This window comes from Tympanuchus pallidicinctus, unplaced genomic scaffold (genome assembly GCF_026119805.1).
Source record: "Tympanuchus pallidicinctus isolate F22 unplaced genomic scaffold, pur_lepc_1.0 scaffold14, whole genome shotgun sequence".
Lineage (NCBI taxonomy): Eukaryota > Metazoa > Chordata > Aves > Galliformes > Phasianidae > Tympanuchus > Tympanuchus pallidicinctus.
In genome coordinates, this window is record NW_026294659.1 from 1584895 (window position 1) to 1604885 (window position 19991).

Here is a 19991-nt window from a genome sequence, read left to right on the forward strand (position 1 = left end):
CAGATTGCACTTGGTGCAGTAATAAAGATTCCAAGCCTGCAGTGATAGTCATCAAGTTTAGCACAACCGGAGTGTCTGTCAGGACATAAAAAGGATTCCAGCGTTTCATTAGCCCCTGCTCCAGCAGATAGGCGTTTTTACAGCATGCCCACCAGCCTGTTAAAAATACAAGGCTACAGAAAGCTTTGAGAGCGTGGGCTGAACTATGGGTATACGGGGTATTGCTGTGTGGAATAGGTGCTGCTTAAAGCCTGATCACACCTACAGCATTCAACTTGCAGTCTCTACTACAGTAACTGGTAGGCAGAGACAGTGGTCGCAGAAGACATTCGACCACGATGTTTCTGAGTCTCTGACAACTGCTGAACAGTAGCCAAAAGAAACCAGCTACCTCCAAAACAGTAGGGTCAGTCTGAAAAGAAGGATGAGCTTCTTCACCGGGGCAGTCTGAGGGGCATCCTGACACTACCTTGAGTGATAATGCAGCCAACAGCTAGCAGTCACCTCCTCTGCTGCCCAAGGTGGGCCTCAGCCCTCACCAGCACAGTGGGCATGGTGTGGTGGGCTGGTGGTTGGACTAGATGGTCTTAGAGGTCTTTTTCAAACTTAATGGAAAGCTGAGCTTAAGAAATTAATCAAGTAGCTTCAAGAAGAAAAAAAAAGAAAAAAAAGCATGAACACTAAATTCATCATAAAAATATAGAGAAGATCTCCATATTTATATTGATCAACTGTATCACTTACACCATTTACTTCTCAATTCATCCTGTAAGCTGAGTTTTATTCTTTCTCTGATTAAACTTCCCTAGCATCAGCTACTTTAAAAAAAAACAACCAAGCAAGCAAAAAATGGAAACCAAACCAACACGAACAGGTGGAAAGCATTCACCTCCCTTTAATTCCTTACTGCAGTGTTTATGCTAATAGCCGTGTCTCTCCCAGCAGCCAGTTCCCCTGCGCCAGCCCTTTGTCAGTGGGACGCACTGTCAGATGAATCTCAGCCTTCACCTCCGTACATTGCTGCTGCACAGCGCTAGGGGTCATCCTGTTTGCTGGGAAACATTTTTGTGTCTCACATTGCTCTTCTAATTTTGAAAGAATTACTCTAAGGACACACATTGCTGCATTTCTAAGAAGCCGGTATTTTATAGAAGACATCAAATTGTTCTGTTTTCTCCCGACCACATCTCCATTATCTTTCCAGGCATTCGAGCGAGCTGAATGTCCTGAAAAAAAAGAAGTCATGCATATTTAGGGCTTCCTAGCACAGGTTTATCTTGACAGCACGTCTGCTCATAAAAAGCACACAGTGTGGGATTACGGAGATAAAGGGAACATTTGAAAGCAGCCTGAGCGCCCAGTGGATAGCGAGCTTAGCATCACCAAACGAGTTACGGTGCTTGTGTCAGGGACCGCGCTGCTCGGCCTGGAGATAAGACAGAGACAGTGATCTCTGAGGCGTGCAGAGTCCAAGCAGCAGGACTATGCAAGGGCAAAGCAGGACTGCAGTTCTGGCTCCTCACAAGGAGCTAAACTCCTTCACAATTATTGTTTCTGAACAGGGAATATTTTATTTCACCTACTCCTCTATTCACCTGTCATCTCTTAAACACAAGCACTGCTTCACACCATGTGCACAAGTCCCAGAGGCCTGCAAACAGTCAAATATACAGAATAAGGCTACAAAGTATACTGCTGTAACATTCGATACTTCCAAATCTCCTGGAAGATCTCCTTCCAGGCAAGTTGCCCAGTGCACAGCCTCACGCACACCTCAAGACTCAACAGCGTACACCTCTGCATTTCTGCAACGGGAGCCATCCACAAACACTTCCAGGAACACACACTGTGGCACCATTATAGAAAAACAACATCTCATAAGACAAAAGAAAAAACAACCTTACAATGGCACAAATGAGCCACACGATTACAAAACACAAGCTCTGCAGCTGTAAATCAGTGAGACTTGGCATCACACATTTCAGAGTTCAACACAAAACCTAGAGCTGAGGTTTCCTTTCATTTATGCACACACATCTATAACCGGTTGGTGCTCTGACAAGAAACATGATCCAACTCAGAATCCCCTTTCTTTCACATTTTCTGCAATAATAAATAAATAAAAAGTGAGGATTTTTCCAGGAAAGGAAATTAAACTTCCACATTTTCCTATGGCAGAACTTCTAAAGAAATGGAGAGACCAGAAACCCTCTCTTAGCATAGCTCAGAGAACCCATCCTTTGGAAAAAATCACAGGCTTCCAAAAGAGCCAATGTTAGCCAGCCGCATATACAACTGAGTGAATATTTCTTAAGCTGGTGAAGGAAGGGAGTAAGTACTACTGCTTTACAAATATCATTTTGTAACAACATCAAGAAGAAATTTACTGCGATTCGAAAACTGCTTGGAAATTGACCGACAGCGTACCGCTCACTATTTATGAAGTGATCACATTACCAAACTTCTAAGCTGTCAGCAATAAAATATTGTTTGTAACCGTTCTGGCCTCCTTGCAGGTAAGTTTACGATCTGCTTTGGATGTGAGCAATTGTAATTATGCATTTCAAGACAACAAAATCATGAACTCTCAGTCTGTACGAGGTATATATTATTGCACACAGAATCAGGCATTGTACATCTTAAAAAGCGATGTTAACAAGGTTTAGACCACAAATTTGTCCCCAGAATTCCTGAAATGAGAAATATATACTTATCAGTGTGAACAGCAGAAAAGTTAAGTCTCAGGGGTAAATAACATAGTTAGCATCAAGCGAAAACAGAAACATCTCACATCACAGACATTCAACATTTACTAATTTGACATTGGTATTAAAGTTAAGAGCCACTCCATGGCTACTGATGGAAAATAAAAATACCTTCTCTCCGCTCGCCCCCGTCCTGCTTTAAAAGTCAGACGATGTGGGGCTGTAAAAACCTGAAAAAGGAAATGGTATGTGTGAAGTCAGCAGTTCAGCACAGCGGCTGACTGCCCATTAACAGCTTCAAATATTCTTAAAACGCCCGTCTTCCCACATGAAAGGCCATTCTAATGTTATATACAAATAAATCAAAAATACAGCTGCAGCGCTTACATTTCTATCTAAGTCAGACTGTCAGTTTTAGTGGTTTGCTGGTACATATTTGCAGTAGCACCAACATTTTGGTGGATTCAACTCACTAAAGCTTCTGTGCTGCTTCCGATTTCCTGGGGTACTGTTCCTGCAAACATTCATCTTCATTCTTTGACCTGGCTCTGTCTGAATTCCTAACTCGAATTGCTTTCATGGAGCAAACTCATTAAACGACGCATCAAAAAAACCTAAGCATCGCACATGACCAACAGTGGCAAAGAGCTCAGCAGCTGCATGAAATTCTCAGGACACCCAGATGCACCTCCTCTGCCTCCAGCTCAGCCTGCCCCTAGGCAGCACAGAGCTCTATTTGCTCTCTGAGGCACCGAGCAAACACAGCAGGTAAAAGGAGAAAAGAAATTGCTATTGCAAACACAGCAAAGATGCCTGATCAGGGGACAATGGGATGCCAGAGATCCCTGCATGGCTTTCTGCACTCCTCTCAACAGAAAGCAATAGCAGCGGTTTCAAAAGCAGCATTGGGAGAATGTGTGTACACAGGAAGACAGGAGGTGGAAAGACAAGCAGAGGGCTGCTAGAAAAGGGCCTTACAACCTCTTAGATAGCCCTGGCTTCCTCTCAGCGACATTGCTTGCAAATGCTACCTAGAGAGACCGTAGAAGCTCAGTGCAGATGGGACTGAAGAGCACCCCATATGTATCGTGGAGTTACAAAACGATCTCTGTGGTCCAGAATTGTGCTCATCCAGCAGAGTAACTAGAGAGCACAGTCACCTTTAGTTTGATGCAGAAATCTATGCAAGGTCACACTCGTCCCCCCCTCCCTCCTTGAGAACCCGAACAACACAATGCCCCACCAGGCAGGTGTGCCTGCACTGCCTACCTTTTCAGAGTGGGCACAGACAGGAGAGATATGGTCCTACAAACACCACCACAGACATCACAGTCCTTTTAATCTGAGCCCAGAAGGATGATAGCGACAGTAAAGAGCTCCACCAAATTCTCTGATACCCTTTCACATTCCTCCATGTACAAGACTCACTTTTATGAGCTGTTCTTTCCAAGAGGCCTTTTAAACATGCCCCAGGAATTGCACTCCTTGCACTGAACCTTCCTGCCTTAATCTCCGGTAGATTCCATACAGTACATAAATAATGGTGCGTGCTTCATTCCATGTATGCACCCCATTAAAATGGTGCTACTCTCTTCTATGTTCTATAAACTTCAGACACTCCCTGAACTAATGCATGCTACAGATGACCAAAGGCTCAACCTCAGCTTTGCCCTGTACAAAAAGGTATATCATATTACTTTGAGAAGACAACAAACTTGGATTGCCATCAAAGGAGTTCATCCCTTTCATGAAAGGACCAGATTTCCTCGGTATGTTAAAATAGAAATTGATCTGATTTGCAAAGCTCAAAGCATAGAATTAAATGATCTAAACCAGAATATCTACCTTCATTGTAACATCTTACTTGTTGTTAGATGACAACATACCAAACGTGGAGCTGAGTAGAAAATACACCGGAAAAATAAAGGGGGAAAAAAAATCAGTCCAAAAACACTGCTCATACCTGAGCTGCTCACAGCTTTATTCTAACAAATTCTAACAAAGAAAGTGTACTTGGAGATTAGTCTGGACATAAGATATCTAGGCACCTGTAGAGCAGAAAGACTATGGCTTACTAGAACACATGGAAGAGCACCAAAGTTACTTTAAAGGCTTTAGTTCTTTCATAAAGAATTTGATATTTGTGGCCCTGCAAATAATTCAGAAAGGCAGGAAAAGAGCAAACAGGAGAACTACAGTAAGCACACTTCCAGTGTGTGATTCACCAATTTGGATCAAAAACGATCAAATATTACCCATAAAACAGTCTTAAACACAGAGGGCTGATAAGAGACGCACACGCTACCACATCAAAGAACTGCATATTTCTTCATTCATATCTAAGCTAATACTGCGTTTGATATTCTATGATTCTAGGACATAGAAAGTAAAGGTATCACTTTCAGTGGCAGCAACCCTGCGATAGTACAGGAGGCAGCATATCCCCTCCACAACAACCAATACCATTGCATGTACCCATGCCCCATATCCACCACATACAAGAGAAAGGATCAGAGTAAGCCTATCCAAAAGAGATAAGAAGCCTTGTAAAGATATTTCCTGCTTGCTCCACGGTGTGAATGCAGCTCCTGACTTTCCTCCGAATTTATTTCATAGAATTAATGATTCTTAAAATGGCTTGGGTTGCAAGGGACATTAAAGCCCACCCAGTTCCAATCCCCTGTCATGGGCAGGGTTGCGAACCACTAAATTAGGCTGCCCAGGGCCCCATCCATCCATCCAGGCCATTTCCTCACTAACCAAGCAGAAAGACTAACAGGGAAGAGATACAAGCATCTCCAAGGTTCCTCACCAGTGCTCATGCCCTGGTTGCTGCTTGTAAATCTGCTGCAAATAACAGGGCAGCATGCCTGCTGCTGGCTGGGACACCCCAAGCAGATGCCACAGGACAAGACTGCAGCATCAGGCCCTAGTGGTAGCAGGCACAAGGCCCCTCGCTCATTCTGCAAAACAACCTGAAGAGACTGCAGATAGGACACAAGCATAGGGCAGTGCAAGGAACAAGCTGAGCCTGTCAGTCACCAACCTATCTCTTACTGCTCCACAGCAGTGGCCTACAAAGGGAGAGTCAAGCGGCAGCAGCGTGTGTACAAAAACAAACATTCATCAAATTGTATTGGAATATTAACAAACATTCTGGAACTTCAAATTACATAGAGCCAAATTAAAATTAAGATACTTGCAAAAAAAAAAAAACAAAATCATGACATGCAATGAAAGCACTTGTAATGTTCAAGTACTAACAACTTTACCTTTAACATTTCTGTTGCTCCACTATTGCAAATGGTTCTATTAAGCCTCAACAACTTTACAGAGGATTTCCTGGCACTTCCAACATGCCAGAAGTCTCAAGAGTCCTGGGACACTTACACGGCACGTCTTACATTTTGAAAAACAGTGACAGCATCATCCTTTACATTTAAGATTTTAATCTCTGGAAGAAGCAATCAGCACTAAGACCATGCGCCCAAGGCTACTTCTGTCAAATGGGAACAAACAGAATCTCACATTCCCAGCAGATGCAGAGGTCAATGAGTTGGTCAACAGCCTCACTTGTGCAGACTTGCTGAAGCACTATCCCCATCCCCACCTGCCATTTGTTTTAGTTACACTTGGAAAATATGACAGTACACTGAGTTACTGTCAGAGATTATGTGAACACGTGCAAGAAGAACCGTGCACTTTGCCCATCCCTGCTTGAGGCAGCCTGACAAGCCAGACAGCCAGCTGCAGTGTCCTGGACAGCTAATGACAATGGGCGCTTCCCATCAGTGATGCTGTTTAATATCAAGCAGTAACTACTGCAGACTCCATTTCTCCTCAGACTTCCACTCCATCACATACAGACTTCAACAATAAAGGAAGCAAACATGGCTCACTCACAGCTTACAATCCAATTTGAATATTAAGAAAGCAACAAGGCAAAATTGTGAGAAAAGGAAACCCACATGCAAAGGGCTGAAGTTGCTACCTACATTTGCTTCAGCCTATTCCATGCTCTCTCAAGTAAAGCAGAGTTGGCAATTCATATAGGCAAGTTTTAGGCAGATATTGGATACAAATGCATTCTCAGTACTGCAAATTTCACACTAGTGAAAAATAAATTACACTTGGTTGTATAATGGAAACCCTCTCTGATGCCTCCTCTGAACTCAGGCAGGCACTCCAGAAAGCAATACAGTATCTCTCTCTGCCTTACCAGAGCAGTATACTGCAGGCAGCAAGGGCAGCAGCAGTGACTCTGCCAGTGGAAAGAAAGCAGGCACCTGTGCATTCAAAGCAGCATCACACAGAGTTTGAGGAAATACCTTCTAGGATACTGTCGCTGCTTCTTGTTCAATCCTCTTTGCAATAAGATTGACACTTACAATAGTGCCCAACTTTAAGAATGGCCTCACTAGAGCTGCATTTATGTACCTAGGCCACTTCTAAGTAGTGTGAAAGGAGTGTATCACATGGAGTCATGTATTTCTTTGCAGAACCTGAACATTCCAATAAAATATTTAATACCAAGCAACCTGGCAGATACTGCACAAGCATTACTGCATTACTTACAGCAGTGAGAGAACTTGAGCCATCAACCTTTTCAGCTACGTCTCAAACACAGTCGGTGAGCATTACTTCAATACTCAGAACCAGACCTCGTTACACTTAACAGCCCTACAAATACTTCAACACCTAGATTTCAGCTTCAACTTTATACACTTTCTGATTGCATTACCATGAAATTTCCTGTAAACGAAGTACCAACCAAACTGGAACAGATTGCCCAAGGAGGTTGTGGATGCCCCATCCCTGGAGGCATTCAAGACCAGGCTGGATGTGGCTCTGGGCAGCCTGGTCTGGTGGTTGGTTACCCAGCACATAGCAGGGGGTTTGAATCTAGATGATCATAGTGGTCCTTTTCAACTCAGGCCATTCTATGATACTAGATCTTTAACTCAGTTCCTCTTTACACCAATCCAAGTGCCATCAGCCTGAAGCAGCACTTAGGTTTTATTATGCCCTAAGGGGACCTTAGGGCTCACCCTGCCCCAGGCAGGCAGCAGTTCCCCCACACACTGCCAGGCCCCTGAGCTGATAGCAATCTGCAGGGCGTTCACCTCCCGGTTATGTCCCAATGCTAACCTGCTGCCTTGCAATACAGCTGCCACTGGATGCCTTCCTGCTGTCACTCTGTCACCTGCCCGAGTGCTGCCGCTGGTCTAACACCCACTGTCCCATACACTGCTTTCCCTTGCTGCTTCCAAAGAGCAAGATGCAGCACAACAGCTTTAAACACCCAAAGATTTAAGGCAGTTCTTTGAATAACAATAACATTAATAATAACAATAATAAAAACATACCCTAGTTTGCACTGAAGAGTTCTTCACGAGTCAGACTCGTGCCGTATCTACACGGCACAGAACCATACGGCACTTTGAGTTGGAAAGAACCCTTGCAGACCACCTGGTCCAACTCCTCCGCAGTGACCAGGGACACGGACAGCCACATGGGGATGCTCACAGCCCCGTCCATCACTAAGCACTACTTAAAACACTTGCTAAAACACGTGAAGCGTCCTTACATCTCTCGAGGAGTACCTGCTTGTGTAAGATCTCGCTCGGACACCACTGTAACTCTTCAGTCCCGCAGCCGGCCCTCGTGGCCGGCCCCTCAGCGCTCCTCGCAGCTCAGCCCGCGCTCAGGTTCCCACCGCGCTGAGGACCGCTCCCCGGGAGCCGCTCCCTTCCTCCGCTCGCTCCCCGCTGTCAATGACCGCCCGCCCCGGAGGCCAGACACCGGGCACGGGCGTCATCCGACCCTTGCCGCCGCCGCCACCGTGACAGGGACGTGGCCGCTCCCGCTCGGCTCCACGCCCCGCCGCTCCCGCCCCGCGGCCCTGCCCGTCCCCACTCACCGGGCCGGGGGCAGAGGCACCCCCGCCTCCCTCGAGCGGCTCCCGCCGCCGGCCGCTTCACGCCGCCGCCATGTTGCGGGGGCAACGCGCATGCCCGGCCCGGCCCGGCCCCACCGCCCCTCCTCAGCCTGGCCTCGCCCCTACCTGCGGGGAGCCGGCTGCGGGAGGATGGTTGGGGGTTCGGGGTATGCTGATGGGGAAGGGAAGGGAAAAGAAAGGGAAGAAGGAAAGAAAAGAAATCCAAATGTATACCAAATAAAGCACCAACTTCTTCAGTGTGGAAGTCGAATTCAGCTAGCCAGTGCTAGTGTCCTGCATGCATTGCACATCGCTACTGCACTTAAAGTAACGCCCTCAGACCAGTCAGTTGGTTCTTCAGAAACAAGGAAGATGACTCTTCACCATTTTAATGCTTAGTGCTTAGACAGTGTGACAGAAATGAGCAATACTTAACTGAATCATTAAATCAGTTGTAGAGATCAATGAGGTCTCCCCTGAGCCTCCTCCAGACCGAACAATCCCAGTCCCCTCAGCTGCTCCCCATAAGACTTGTGCTCCAGACCCCTCATAGCTTTGTCACCCTTCTCTGGACACATTCCAGGGCCTCGATGTCTTTCTTGTAGTGAGGGGCTCAAAACTGAACTCAGCACTTGAGGTGCACTCATCAGAGCTGAGCACAGAGATCACCTCCCTGTTCCTGTTGGCTGCACTATTTCTGATATAAGCCAGGATGCCACTGGCTTTCTTGGCAATGTGGGCATATCAGTAGCTAATAAACAGACTTGAGAATGAATGTCTGGAAGATCACCCTCTGTCACCAGTAAAAACAGTGGAAAAAAACAAAACTTTGAAAGCTCTCTTGTAATTTGGCAGCTAAAGGGATCCATTGCACTTTCACCTAACTAGCGGCAATGGATGCAAAGCCAACAATTTCTGCACATGATTATTAGAAAAAGGAGTAAGGAGTCATGCCTGCTTCCATTTGCCAGCAATGTGATGAGCTTGTTTGCTGGTGGCGCACCCATCATCCTTTGTGTACTTCTATGGGTCTTAATCTGAATTAATTGGTCATTAAAGCCAGGAAATATTTAAATTCTCATTATTCTTTAGAAACAGAGAGTTAAGTATGTTATACTACAGTATGTATGTATATAGTACGTATGCATGCATGCATACATGTTTTTATATATACGCTATATTTATGCTTTCATACATACTTTATATGTATATAGATACATACATACAGTATGCATGACTTTGCATACATGCAGGGAAATTACATCATTTTCAAAAGAATCAATGATGTCAAAATAAAAATATCTCATGAAGATAGACTACAATGAACCCCTACAACTATTCAATATGATGTCCCAGAAGGCTGACACGGATGAAAAAAATGTTTGAAACCTGGCAGTTACTCAAAGAAACTGCTTTAAGATTGTGAATGAACTACCTGTCCACACAGAAAAGAGAAGGAGTGTAGTACAAGACTAGCCTAGCTATCACGAGCAATTCCAGGAGTGCAGGCAGGAGGGAAGCAAGCAGAATGGAGCAGTTAGGTTGAATAACTGCAAAACTACAACACTACAGACCAGTTGTGAAGGTAACCAGCAATAGGGTGAGAGGTGATGGCTTCAAGCTGCACAGGGAAGGTTCAGGTTGGATATTAGGTAACGTTTCTTCTCAGAAGGAGTGGTGAGGCAGTGGCACAGGCTGCCCAGGGAGGTGGTAGAGTCACCATCCCCGGAGGTGTTCAAGAAATGTTTGGATGTGGCATTGAGGAATGTGGTTAGTGGGCATGCTGTGATGGGGGATAGCAGGATTTCCACACTTTGGGGAAAAGGTATGAAAAAAGGAATGTGCCATTCGGTACTGCTGCACTGAGGTGGGTGGTAACACAGAGGCAGATAGGAACACATAGGAAACAGAGAAATGTGAGGTGCTCTGCAGGGAAAAAACAAAAACAAAAACAAAACAAACAAACAAAAAAAAACACAGATGTGCGATTATGTGCAAAAGAGAAGAAGAGAACAGTCTGTGGTTATATGAGTCACAGTCAGACTGTACACAAGGTGACAATATCAAAGTGCCACAGTGAGAATGTCATACCACTTAAAAGGATGTGAGAACAGAATAAGAGACTCCAAATGAAGTAGCTGTCTCTACTCAGCTGTGGAGAAGCTTGGTAGCAGTGGTCTGATGGTCTGCAGAAAGTATGCAGAGAAGAGAGAGAAAGGAGCAATTTGGATGAATGGATAACTATAGAGTATGCACTACGAGGAGATTCTTAAATCAACACTATGCAGTGGGGAGAAGAGGTAGATGGGAAAATAGCACAAACAGCTTTACAGATACAGATAAGAACATAAGACAAGTATTTAAGAGTGCTTCCCAAAGCAAAGATTTGAAGGCGAATTTTAGTGGTTGGCAACCCTGCCCACAGTAGGGGGCTGAGCACTGGATGTTGGTTGAGGTCCCGTCCAACCCAAGCCAAATCTGTGATTCTATCCATCGGAAACTGTCTTCATGCTTTCTGAGTCCTCCCTCCTCCAAGCTGGCACAGGGTGGTTGCCCTTTGTAAGGTGTATTACAGATATTTGAAAGGTTGCACAGTTTTCCTGCCTAAAGAAAGCCATCATTTAGACATAAACGGGTCTGGTTTCTTCTCTTGCTTATGTGAATTCAGCATAAATTATTGATAGCTTTTCTGAGGGGACGGTAACGTTTTGCTCTTTCCTGAGATTGAAGTTTACCTTTTTCTGAACTGCTTCAAAAGTCTTTCAAGTGTGACAATGACACATTCTTTTAATAACATCTTTTTTTGTTTTTGCTTTTCTGCTTGCGTGTAGGAAATGCCATCACCTCCTTCACAATATTTAAATGGGGTAGATTAAGAACAGGAATAATTACAGATGACAAGTGTAAAGAACACTCACTATGATTATAATAAGTAAAAAAAATTCAAGCCTTCTAAAGCAGTTTAGATGTTTAGCTTAGGTGTTTACATATGCATGTGGGAGCTGGTTACCTGAAAGAAAAGGAGCTGTGTTATTTTCATTTGTGTGGCTACAAACCTGAAAATAACTTTCCTGAGATGCAAAAAGCTTTCAGAAGTAAATGAGAACAAGACCTTGGCCATCATGCTTTTAGAAATCTTTTGTTATATTAATTAGAATTTGCTTTGTAGAGGGATAAGCAGTGAAGAACTGATTTCAGATAAGATAGACTTGAGCTTTTATCAGCAAAAGGATAGGGAGTAAATTTGCTCCAGCAAGGGAAAACAAATTTGCTTTCTTTGGTTATGTATTACATTAGGTGCTTGCTTAGCACACATAGACAAAGAGAAAGAAAAACAAACAAACAACAACAACATCAAAAAACAAAATAGCTCTACTCCAAAAATGATGGGGGCAAAAACCTGTAATAGGTTTGTAGTACTGAAAAAGATAAAATTTAAGGTGATGAAGGGCTCTTTTTTCTGATATCTCTCAGGTCCTCTGGAGCTTCAGGCTACCTCTCAGTGATATAAACACTATGTAGGGCAAGGCAGAAAATTGTTTTTCCTTCCCTAAGAGTTTTCTGTGTTTCAGGTTGTTCTTCAGTCCTGATTGACACTGAAAAACTGTAGTATAATGATTTCAGTACGTGGAAATGGTTTGGCTCACTGGTTCTAAGTATCCTTTTTGACTCTCTTTCTTTGATGTTTTTATAGAAATTATGTCGTGTTTGAATTGAAACTTTGTGAATCTTTTGAGAAATAATATATCCACTTATCACCATTTTTTCTGTTTGTTTTTTGTTTATTTGGATCTAGGAAAAGCAGCAATACCATCTCTTTACTAAAGACAATTTCACTGTACAAAGGCATATTTAATCAGTCTGAAACACATGAATAAAATGGGAGAAGCCATTTTACTGAGTGGATGTAAATATACGGTTTGAAACAAAGCAATGGCACAAGAAACACAACTTTTACATGTGGACCATAGTACTCGAGATTAGTGGTTTGTGTAAGGAAGCCAAATGCAAATGTTGCAGTTACCTAGCCCTAACGTAACAGTCCCTGTGCAGCAGCTCCAAAAGAGCAGTGAGGCAGTGGCACAGGCTGCCCAGGGAGGTGGTGCAGTCACTGTCCCTGGAGGTGTTCAAGAACCATGTGGATGTGGCACTGAGGGACGTGGTCAGTGGGCACGGTGTGATGGGTTTGGTGGTTGGACTGGGTGATCTTAGGGGTTTTTTCCAACCTTAATGATTCTGTGATTCTAAGAAATATTTTAGTAATGCACTTGACCCAAACTCAGATTTAAGAATGTTTTCTGTAGGAATACACCCCAAACTCTGCTTCTCTGGCAGGCGTTTGTGCTGAATTGCTGTATGTTTCAATTAGTACATCAAGACCCAAAGATTTAGCTGGTAGTAACACCTGCAGAGCTTGGTTTAAACCACATGCAGCTTGGTGTGATGCGCAAGACTGCATATGTTCTGAGAGGCTGCTGCAGGCACAGAGACTGAGACAAATGTTACGCTTTGTGTAAAATGCCATGCTTTGTGTGAACAGCACTTATTGCCATGTCAGCCCAATGAAACTTGAGATGCTAAAGTGGCCATCCTGTGTGGTGCTACCATCAAGTCAGAGATCTGTCAGTACTGTGTTTTGCAGTGATGACAGAGGCAAATTGCTAGTAGCTCAGAAAGGCAAGTGCCTTCTGCTTCTCGAAAAGGCTGTTCTTTGTAAACAGAATAGCTTGTGTTGAACTTGGAAGGTGATGTTTCATGTTTGCAGCATCTCAGTCATTTATTCATTCCCGTGATGCATTCGTCCAGCTTTCCCAGAAATAGACATGTGCCCAGAGTGGCAGCATGTGTGTCAGTGCCAGGCACAGCTCCCTGCCAACAGCCAGTTACTTTTCCCAAAGCAACTGCTAGCATATACAATAGACAACCTCAGACCAGTAATACCTAGAGGAAATGGGTCTTTCTTTTCATAGAACCACAGAATCATTAAGGTTAAAAAGAAATAATAAGATCATGTAGTCCAACCAGCAGCCTATCACACCGTGCCCACTAACGACATCCCTCAGTGCCACATCCACACAGTTCTTGAACACCTCCAGGGACAGCCACTCCACCACCTCCCTGGGCAGCCTGTGCCACTGCCTCACCACTCATTTTGAGAAGAAATTTTTCCTGATATCCAACCAGTGTCAAAACATTCCTGTTAGTTACTTTGACAAAATGTTTAGTTTGTTAGCTCATAAGAAATGAAACTACTGCAGTGCAAGTACTCTTACAAAAGCAACAGTAACAGCCTTTTTTATTCTTATACATATATCTCCTTACCTTCAATTTTCTTCAGTGGTTGGCTGAAGAAAATGCAGTACTGATTTCAACTACTTTAACCAGCTTTGAATTTTCACAAGATTTTTCCTGGTATCAAATAAAACGTTTTTATAAAACAGATAATGTAAATTTTCTTTGTTAAAAATAAGAGAATAACAGTGAAACTTAATTGTGAGGGAGGGTAGAAAGAGTAAGTAATGATTAGATCAACCCTACACAGCTTTTGTTCTTCCTCAAGTAGTGAAGAAGACTGAAGTGTTGAAAGAAGAGATGCTGAAAACAGCAGGATGAAGCAAAGGACAAATCCTTGGGGCTATACTTAGAGGGTTTTGAAAGAAATGGTGAAACTGCTGAAATAATGTCTATTTACTCTTAGACAATGCAAAGAGAGAATTCACAGAAACTTTTTAGCAAAAGTTTCTCTGCCTAAGGTTTTTTCTTAAAACATTTACCTACAAAGGATCAAATATGGTCCCTAGGTGGTCCCTAAGGCAAATTCTGTGACAGTTTGAAAATACCTGAGTAAAATGATCCTTACCAAATATGCATTAAAAAAAGCCACCAACGATACACAATCACTATATAAGTCAGAAGTATATTCTCCGTTCTGGTTAGTTTTATTCTCTCCATCTCAAAACAGTGCAAAGAAAATTATTTCAAAAACAGACAATGAAACATATAGAAATTCTCTACAGACTTCTGTGCAAGACAAGATCTTATACATGGGACTATTTAATATGAGTGAGAAGCAACATATAAATACAATAACAACAAGAAAGAAACACAGAGAATGCAAACATAAACCATGGATTGAACTTGAATAGCAGAAAATTTGAAGAGTTAAAATAGAATCATTCTTGAAACTCCTTACCACAACATAACATTGCTATCAAGAGTTAAGAGGATATCACAGAGGAATAGGCCTAAGCATCTTACACTGATAATAATAGAGATTATTTTAATTAGGGAGCATCCCTCAGGTTTTTCTTTTGAAGTTGAGAGCTGCTAAAGGGAGGAAGGAAAATTCTTTTTATTTGCCTACAACAATTGCTTGCACTTTTTTAACAATCATTTGGGTTAGCATTGTCAGAGAAAAGTTGTGGGACTGCAGCAGCCTCTGATCTTGTAAAGTACAAAAATTCCCTTGTTCCTTGAAGATGAAACACTGTCACGACCAAAATGCCATCTGAACAGGAGACAGTGATGAAGAGCCCTATTTCTAAAGGAAAAGCCCACGAAGTAAAGAAAATGAGTTGTATGAAAAATAAGAGATCAAATATCTGAATTATCCAAACATAACATTTTTCTTCCTAGTTGTTCTTTTTTTTTTGTGAGTACAAGTTCTTGACATGCTTGGCATTAACAGCCTCATCTTTATTCTTTTGCTGTCTATGTTTTTATTCTTATGTTACATCATGTACAGTTGCATGTGAAGTTATTCTGAAAATAACTTTGCAAATGAAGCTTTATTGGAGAAATTCTCCTGCTTTCCAAGTGAAAGAGACCATGAACACAGAGACTGAGCCAAACCCTTCTCAAATGAAACACACCTGGTTAATAACCAGGAGTTGGTGATCCTATCGCAAGCAGAGCATTTCTGTACATGCAGCAGGGATCCTGAGCACCTCTACTGAGTGATGTGTTTGAGGTGGGGAACTCCTTTCACCAAGAAACTGCTGCTGCCTGGGATTGAAACAGTAGCATGTAGACATGTATGTATTAGATATATGTATATACTGTATAATGTAAATAATGTGCTATATATGTAAAGTATACAGAGAATTGGGAGAGCTGGGAATGGCTGGAAAGTAAAATGTACTGTCTACTGGTCATCCCTCTGCAATCCCAAGCTCCAGCTGGGATTTGGGCCCACCTGTCCAGCATTTCTTTGTGTATGGGGGAGGATTTTTGCTTATTTGTTTAAAGGACCCCCACCTCTTGAAAGGAATGTGAAGTATTAGCCCCATGGCAGCAGGCTGGTCAGAAATGTGTCAATCTCATCAGTCTTGCCAGCCATCTGCTTGAAACCATCTTAGCCGGAGCTGAGCGTGTCTGAGCACAGCTTGGGCGTTTTTGTGCTAGGAATTGTCTAATCCCCCAAAGAGACAGCATAGTGAAGGGGTTCCTCCTAAAAGAAGTGGAAGGTGTGATCCTATACCTGATATGGGTCTTTTCCTACCTCTGTGGGACACATGGAGTTAATTCCTGAAAGTCGTCTTTCTCAGATTAGAGGTGCCACAAGCTAAGGAAAGAAAAATGATTTACCTTTAAATAGTTCAGCTGACCTTCCACATTTATCACTTTACAGGATTTCATTTTTCAACGGAGTCTATTGTTTCAACACCATTACCTCCACTTTTAGCAGACAATTACAGGGCATTTATTTATATACCAGAGACACATTGCTTAGATTCTTACATTCTTTTTACCTGCAATAGTTCTGTCACAAAGCAGTTGTTTGTCTCAAGCAAATATTTTTTTCTTTCAAAGCTGTACTTAGAGGTACTCAAATGTCTTTTTATTTGCACGAGACAAAGATCTTTTCTACTGACTGTGACAAGTGATGAACAAGTTGTGGTAACACACTGACAAGACACGGATGGCTTAGTGCAATACCATTGCACTGACAGACTTTATGTTTTTTGGCTCACTCTGTCAGGCTAAAAATTAGCTTTCTACAAGACTGCTCTTGTGAACAAACAGCAAATTACTAATGTCTTACTCACAACTACTTTGTCAAAATGAAAAATTTTGTTAATTTGGATTTTCAAAAGATACCACAAAACGCTCCACTCCCCCTCAATCCCTGCCATCAGCTCTGTGATAACAACTGAATGTGTACGGCCACCTAAATCATTTGGAGATAAATAGAAACCGTTTTGCATCCATCTAGAAACTGTCATATTTCCATGTGTTTCCTTCTCTGCCTCAGCTTGCGTTCACATTGAACATTGTGTGTCATGGCACCACTGCTATATTCATGTTGTTTGCTGCTCTTCTAGTCATGACCAGCTAATTTTGGCGATGCAGTGATAGCAGCAGCTGTTAGAGTAACCTCTTAATTCATAATGTCTAGCTGAAAGCTGCCTTTTAGATACGTATGTAAAGTCCAACATGCAAAGGGAGTGTACCAGGAGATAAACCCGTAGAAATCATGTAGACTGTAATGGATTTCTTTCTGTGTGGGCATGAACCCACATTGGAGGATGTTTTATGATTCCAGATTGAACTAGCCAACCACAGGACAGCAGATGGCTAGAATTTATCTGGTTGACTTCTCCTTTGATACAGTGGAGGTATCTTAAGGAGGTACCTTGAAGCACAGAGAGCTGCAGCACTGGGGATAGTGGTTTTGAGGTCATGAGATGGAAATAATCACATATTTGCATTATCCCCATCCAAATGTCACTACTCTGTCCTCTCCTGATCACAGGAAATTTCTTTTGAATAGAGATGAAATTTTCTAAGTTTTCACTGCCAAAGAGATTGTAAACTTAGTTTATTTTCATATACAAAGTCAGGAACCTTTATTTTCAATATCTGTTGATTTCAAGTCTGCAATAAAACATGCTTTGCAAAGTAGAGCCTTAGAATTCTTGGCTGAGCCATGTTTAATAAACCGATGTCCAAGGATGCTCAAGGCATTTGGAGAAATGAGAACTGCGTAGGGATAGCACAAAAAAAATGACAGTGTTTCTCTTCTTTTAGTTATATGAGTACTGGCATTTGTGTACTTCCCTTTAAAATAATCAAAAACCCTTTTGTGCATGTTTTCAGTGCTTCAGTAGCTTAAGGAAACGATCTAGAAATAATACAGCAGGAGCATATTAAATGCCTTTCTTTAAAAAGCTACAGTAGGTATAGAAGAAATGGGAATGTATGCACTTTGCATTAAGGCTAGGCTGCATGCTTTTGTGGGACGATGCAGTTCCAGAAAGAAGAAAACAGCACACTGAATGGAAGCAGAAGAAGCTTCCATGTTGTAGAAGTTTCTATGTTGTAGATTTGGGAAGCAACCATTCTAACCTTGCACATCTTAAATTTCTTTCTTTTTTTTTTTTATTTAAACTTAACCAAGCTTGCACTGAACATCAGCTCCTAAACTTCATAAAAAGATGCATATATTCCAGCAAAGATATAGGAATAAAATAGGATCCAAACCCAATTTTTTATCACTCTCAAGACCATGGTAACATGGCCTCCAATAACACTGCATTTGAATTACCTTCCCCTAAAGAACTTCCATGTAATATCAGCCTTGACATACAGACCATGATGACCCCACCTTTGGTTTAGCATCAGTCTTAGTATAAACAAATCCATTAAAAAAAACTGCTTATATTACAAAATAAAAATACTTCATGTTTTCACATGTCCTTGATTTGGCTACTTCAGTTCTCACAGGGGTTAAAAATCAGAAAAAAAAATTTAAAAATGATCTCAAACACTTTTATTTTGGACAAACTTTCTTTGAAGACTGGGACTATTTTTCCACATTATTGTAATATCTTTCTGGAGCACAAGAAACTAATGTGAAATGAGAGCCCCACTGAATTTGTAGCTATGATTATTAAAAATATGAAAGAGCCTCAGAAACATCTGTCAGTGGAAGACATCGAAGTACAACAGCACGATATCTTCCTGTTACAATGAACGAAATTAAAAAAAGGCAGGCATAAAATAAAAATTTCCCTGGCTGTGCTGAACAGAAAAAAAAAAAAAAAAAAAAAAAAGCTTTAGCACTGTAATAATAATTGCAGTAATAACAGAAACGTACAGTGCTAGAAACATTCCTACTTCATCCAAATTACCAAGAGCAAAGATTGTAATTCAAACCATAACACAACCTTGGCAGTAATTTTTAATTTTTTAGGCAAAGAACAGTAACTGTGAGAATAAAATAAGCTATATTTTAGGGAACCATTCTGCAAAAAGGGCAGAAATGTCAATAGCCACTGCCTCTTGGCACAGGTGCAAAAGTCCAAAATACAGTGCAGATACATGCGAGCAAGTGCTTGGGAAGGTTTCAGAATAGCTTGGCCCAAACATTCTTCATCTGTATGTAATAAGGCAGACTGAATGGGGATGCAGTGTAAGTAATGTGAATTGGGCTGTTAGTATGGAAGAAAACAAAACAAAGAGAAATTAGCCTTAGAAGTATAGCCTGATTCAACAAGACTTCTGTTTTCCTGCAGTCAAGGACAAGATGGCTCTGAAGCAATCTACAAGCATCACTCTGGCATTTCTCCCAGAACTTTTAGGGTCTTCTTGGCATAAAATACTTCGGTGAATATTTTTAGTATTCTCAAGATCTCTTATCCCATGCTTCACAGACACCTTCCCAGAAAGCTTCTCTGCTTAAGCTTAAGGTGTGTAACCTTCAGCAGCCTCCATATTTCATCTTCCTCAGTAAGAAGAAGGAATCGCTGACCACGTTACACTGCAGGCTAATCTAGCTGACAGAGCCAGAATCATTCGTGTGTGGATGCAAAGGGGAAGGAATATGTATGTTGGACCAGAGGCAACAGTCCTTATTACCTGGCATTGCTAATCAATTCTAAACACAGTTTCAATCAGTACAACCAGCTACTGTTCTACAGGCTTTTCTTGTACTTTAAAACTTGTTCAGTTACCTCAATATTCCAACACTCTTTATGTAGTATGGCTCTTTCTGCTGACTTCAACAAACTTTGGCAGAAGAATAGGCTGAATGTTTCTGACCCTTGAGTTAGATCTATGTGGCTCATGAGATATTAAATAGGAAATGTTCTTCCCTTTCACTCTCTTTTCCTTTGTTTTAAATATTTTAGTTCACTGAAATAGCATGGAAAATTTCAAGCTGGTGTGAGTTCTCCGAATATATCAAGAAGAGTGTTGGGGGCCGGACTGTAAGTTTTATGAAGAAAAACTCTTAAAATTCTATTACTGCTAATATGAGCAATAGAAAATGTACTTATGAGAATAGTTCCTTTAATATATCTCTACAGGTTTTATAACACAAGCCTTAAATCGTTTGTAGGTTTGCT

General features: G+C 41.9%; 1 protein-coding gene across 3 annotated transcripts in view; it reads right to left on the minus strand.

Moving 5' to 3' along the window:
* Positions 1-8715, minus strand: part of SCML2 (Scm polycomb group protein like 2) — a 69995-nt gene extending 61280 nt beyond the window's left edge. For all 3 annotated transcript variants that reach the window (XM_052674002.1, XM_052674001.1, XM_052674000.1), the window contains exon 1: positions 8626-8715. The gene's annotated coding sequence lies outside the window, so the exon portion shown is untranslated. The remainder of the gene's footprint in view (positions 1-8625) is intronic.
* Between the last annotated feature and the right edge of the window lie 11276 nt (positions 8716-19991).